Here is a 5,000-nt window from a genome sequence, read left to right on the forward strand (position 1 = left end):
AAGCTTCTTTGACTCGCTAAGGAAAATAACCTAACAACTATTACTACTAATATATGAAGTATTGAAGTCACTTTGGGCCCTTAGCTAAGCAAGTTTAGGTGGTATAATATTAATAATAGTAATATGAGAGGTAGTGAGATGTGAGCCCCCCTGTTTACATACGTATCTTAAATGAATGTTCACAGCCATGTCCTCACTGATACACTATATTTTGCAGTGTTATTGTGTATTGTAAGCTTTCTTGGCCTGTAAAGCTTAGTGTGGGAGTAGCTGGTGGTCCTGCATCTGCAACCACTACCAAGGGGCCTCAGTTTTCCCCAGACTGGAGGAGAATGGTGCGTGTGTAGCAGTGAGGTGGGTAAGCAGGTGGAGAGCAGGTGAGGTAGAGCAGGTAGCAGGTAGGTGGCGCCTCACAGGATCACTGAAGGATTAAAACATTTGGAAGTGAATTTCAGTGAGAAGCTTCATCCTAAGATAATGAAATGTATTGTTTAGAAAGACAAGAGTAAAGAAGATATGCTGGAATATTTGCTTGCTAAAAATGTTTATCTTCATAGTGTACACAGCTTGTATGATAGTGGGTGTCAGGTTAGGTTAGGTTAGGTTAAGTTAGGTTAGGTCAGGTTAGGTTAAGCCTGGTACACATTATGCATCATGTATCAGCCACGTGATGCAGTAGTGGTGTTGAAAAAAATTACTAGCGGCCAAACTGTACTGCATCACTGCTCACATTGTTCTCGGCAACTTCTCGCGCGCCAGCTGCTCAGTGACAGTTCTACTTTCATGCGGGGAGGATGTGCGCCGATGATGGAATCTGCCAGGAGACTCTACTATGGAGTGTAGTTGCTCTGTGTGCAGCAAAAAAGAAACTTTTGAGGAGGAAGAAACGTAGAGCCTTGTGGTGTAAGCAATGGCTTTCTCGGCGACATCTGAAGGGAAGCTTCAATCAAATATTTATGGAGCTACAGGTCGAAAATCCAACAGACTTCGAAAATTACACAAGAATGCCAATCCCTGCATTCTATAAATTGCTGACAAAAATTGAACCCTACATTTGTAAGCAGGACACCAGCTTTCGGGACAGCATATCACCAGGAGCTCGTCTGGAGGCTACACTACGCTTTCTTTTATTGTTTCCAAGCTTGCACTTCTGACGCTTCTCATTTTATACTGCTTGGACTTGATGTTCCAAACAGATGGATGTTCCTTGAGCAATTCAATGAAATGTTGGGTGTTGGCCCTTGTCCACTCAAAGGGTATGGCGGGTGGTGGAGATTGGAGAGCCATCGGCGCTGGAGCGGAGCGTGACCGGACGTCCTATCGCTCTGACTGGTCATGCATCACTGAGCTGCAATTTGAAAATCGAGCCGACCCAGCAACACGTTGGTGATGCGCTTTCGTGTTGAAAAACGACTTTTTCAACACATCCATTCAACACGATGCGCATCATGATACATAATGTGTACGGGGCTTTAGGTTACATTAGGTTAGGTTAGGTTAGGTTAAGTCAGTGTTTGATAAGCCTGCCAATGTTAACACTACACTACATATTAGGTTAGGTTAGGTTAGGAAACTTGAGATGAAGTTACAGAGAGAAGGATAGAAGCCATAGGAGGGTAGTTTGGAAATGAAAGCTTTGTGCCAGACTATGAAAAGCTTGTGATATGTCCAAGGCAACAGGAAAAGTTTCACCCAAATCTCTAAAAGAGGATGACCAAGACTCAGTAAGGAAAGCCAGAAGATCACCAGTAGAGCGGCCTTGACGGAACCCATACTGGCGATCAGATAGAAGGTTGTCAAGTGATACATGTTTAAGAATCTCCCTGTTGAGGACAGATTCAAAAACTTTAGATAGGCAGGAAATTAAAGCAATAGGACGGTAGTTTGAGGGATTAGAACGGTCACCCTTTTGTTGTTGTTGTTGTTGGTAGTGATGGTGGTTGTGGTGATAACCGTAGTAGTGGTAGTGGTAGTGGTAGTAGTAGTAGTAGTAGTGGTAGTAGTAGTAGTGTGCAGCTACTACTACTACTACTACTACTACTACTACTACTACTACTACTACTACTACTACTACTACTACTACTATTATTATTATTCCTACCACCACTACTACTACTACCACTATTATATTTTTCTGTTCCTACTACTACTACTACTACTACTACTACTACTACTACTACTACTACTACTACTACTACTACTACTACTTATTGCAGGAGTGTCTTATGAAATGACCCAGGAAATGAAGAATGGCCGGAGTGTGCCTGTGAAGAAGACACTGAATTACAAAACAGTTATAGAGGTTTTCTGTTTCCCGCCCTTCAAGTTGCTACTACTACTACTACTACTACTACTACTACTACTACTACTGTTAATAATGAGGAGCCTCGCTGTGTGGGTAAGTTAGGAACGGCCTGAGTTACCAATGATGTGGGTAGGTCTGGGAATGGGCAGTTATGAGTGATATGGGTAATTCTAGGAATGGGGTCAGTTAGGAATGGTTTAATTAGGGGTGATGTGAATTAGGAATGGTGTGGATGAATTAGGAATTATTATTATTATTATTATTATTATTATTATTATTATTATTATTATTATTATTATTATTATTATTATTATTATTATTATTATTACTGAAACAACAACATATCGTATTTATTTGCATGTAATTAGTGTAACTGAATGATTTACAAGAGAGAGAGAGAGAGAGAGAGAGAGAGAGAGAGAGAGAGAGAGAGAGAGAGAGAGAGAGAGAGAGAGAGGGGGGAATAATCTCTCTCTCTCTCTCTCTCTCTCTCTCTCTCTCAACTCTTTTATTTCCTCCTCTGTCTACTATTTTTCCTCCTCCTCCTCCTCCTCCTCCTCCTCCTCCTCCTCCTCCTCCTCCTCCTCCTCCTCCTCCTCCTCCTCCTCCTCCTCCTCCTCCTCCTCCTCCACCTACATATTTCTCTCTCTCTCTCTCTCTCTCTCTCTCTCTCTCTCTCTCTCTCTCTCTCTCTCTCTCTCTCTCTCTCTCTCTCTCTTTTAAGTTGGACACTTTGTCAGGTCATACTTGTTGCATTAGGAGAGAGAGAGAGAGAGAGAGAGAGAGAGAGAGAGAGAGAGAGAGAGAGAGAGAGAGAGAGAGAGAGAGAGGGGGGACCGGTACTATTAACACTACTACTACTACTACTACTACTACAATAACAACAATAACATCAGCAACCTTTCTCTCTCTCTCTCTCTCTCTCTCTCTCTCTCTCTCTCTCTCTCTCTCTCTCTCTCTCTCTCTCTCTCTCTCTCTCTCTCTCTCTCTCTCTCTCTCTCTCACTGAGCCAGTCCCCAGGCCTCTCCCAGCCCCTAGCCCCCCCAGTGCCCCACGCATATCCATTCTTGCCGCAGCTCTGGGAGACAAACACGGCTCAAATCTTGCACACACGTTCGAATCCAGTTCCAAATATGTTTCATCCTGTTTCAAATACGTGGCGCGCTGACTGAGCGATCCGTAGCTCAAGTGTCTCTCGGGGCGTCACAAGTTTCCCGTATCCCTGTCCCGTGTATTAGTGAGGCGAGGAGGAGGAAAAATTTGCTGTTTTCTTTATCTATTAAGCATTTTATCGTTATTACTAGTAGGGATTAAATTATTTGCGTTATTTTGTAAGATTCAAGTGTTTTTCATCTGTTTTTATCTTTGTTTTGGTGGTTTGTGTGCTCAGAAGGGTGTGGGAGGGTGTAGCACTTGTATGGAAGGGTGTAGCAGTGTTTGGAAAGGTGTAGCAGTGTTTGGGAGGGTGTAGCAGTGTTTGGAAGGGTGTAACAGTGTTTGGGAGGGTGTAGCAGTGTTTGGGAGGGTGTAGCAGTGTTTGGGAGGCTGTAGCAGTGTTTGGGAGGGTGTGGCAGTGTTTGGGAGGCTGTAGCAGTGTTTGGGAGACTGTAGCAGTGTTTGGAAGGGTGTAGCAGTGTTTGGAAGGGTGTAACAGTGTTTGGGAAGGGTGTAGCAGTGTTTGGGAAGGGTGTAGCAGTTTTTGGGAGAGTGTATAAGGTTTCAGCAAGGTGTAGCAGTGTCTGGGAGGGTGTAGCAGTGTTTGGGAGGGTGTAGCAGTGTTTGGGAGGCTGTAGCAGTGTTTGGGAGGGTGTGGCAGTGTTTGGGAGGCTGTAGCAGTGTTTGGGAGACTGTAGCAGTGTTTGGAAGGGTGTAACAGTGTTTGGGAAGGGTGTAGCAGTTTTTGGGAGAGTGTATAAGGTTTCAGCAAGGTGTAGCAGTGTCTGGGAGGGTGTAGCAGTGTTTGGGAGGGTGTAGCAGTGTTTGGGAGGCTGTAGCAGTGTTTGGGAGGGTGTAGCAGTGTTTGGGAGGGTGTAGCAGTGTTTAGGAGGGTGTACCAGTGATTGGGAGGGTGTAGCAGTGTTTGGGAGGGTGTAGCAGTGTTTGGGAGGGTGTAGCAGTGATTGGGAGGGTGTAGCAGTGTTTGGGAGGGTGTAGCAGTGTTTGGGAGGGTGTAGCAGTGTTTGGGAGGCTGTAGCAGTGTTTGGGAGGGTGTAGCAGTGTTTGGGAGGCTGTAGCAGTGTTTGGGAGGGTGTAGCAGTGTTTGGGAGGCTGTAGCAGTGTTTGGGAGGGTGTAGCAGTGTTTGGGAGGCTGTAGCAGTGTTTGGGAGGGTGTAGCAGTGTTTGGGAGGCTGTAGCAGTGTTTGGGAGGGTGTAGCAGTGTTTGGGAGGCTGTAGCAGTGTTTGGGAGGGTGTAGCAGTGTTTGGGAGGGTGTAGCAGTGTTTGGGAGGGTGTAGCAGTGTTTGGGAGACTGTAGCAGTGTTTGGAAGGGTGTAACAGTGTTTGGGAAGGGTGTAGCAGTTTTTGGGAGAGTGTATAAGGTTTCAGCAAGGTGTAGCAGTGTCTGGGAGGGTGTAGCAGTGTTTGGGAGGGTATTTCTTCTTTTGATAATGTAGAAATCTTATTAATCTGCCACTACACCCTTCATAATATTTTCCTCTCTCACCAAAGTGGTTTTCCAAGGGCAGAGAGATGAAT

At 45.0% G+C, this 5,000-nt stretch overlaps 1 long non-coding RNA gene across 1 annotated transcript in view; it reads left to right on the forward strand.

Moving 5' to 3' along the window:
* Positions 1-2,209, forward strand: part of LOC135099429 (uncharacterized) — a 6,402-nt gene extending 4,193 nt beyond the window's left edge. Inside the window, exons 2-3 of the long non-coding RNA XR_010267945.1 lie at positions 1-628; positions 1,477-2,209. The exon at positions 1-628 is cut by the window's left edge and continues 283 nt beyond it. This is a non-coding gene — a long non-coding RNA (uncharacterized LOC135099429). The remainder of the gene's footprint in view (positions 629-1,476) is intronic.
* The last annotated feature ends 2,791 nt before the right edge of the window (positions 2,210-5,000 follow it).

This window comes from Scylla paramamosain, unplaced genomic scaffold, assembly GCF_035594125.1.
Source record: "Scylla paramamosain isolate STU-SP2022 unplaced genomic scaffold, ASM3559412v1 Contig128, whole genome shotgun sequence".
In the NCBI taxonomy this organism is placed as follows: Eukaryota; Metazoa; Arthropoda; class Malacostraca; order Decapoda; family Portunidae; genus Scylla; species Scylla paramamosain.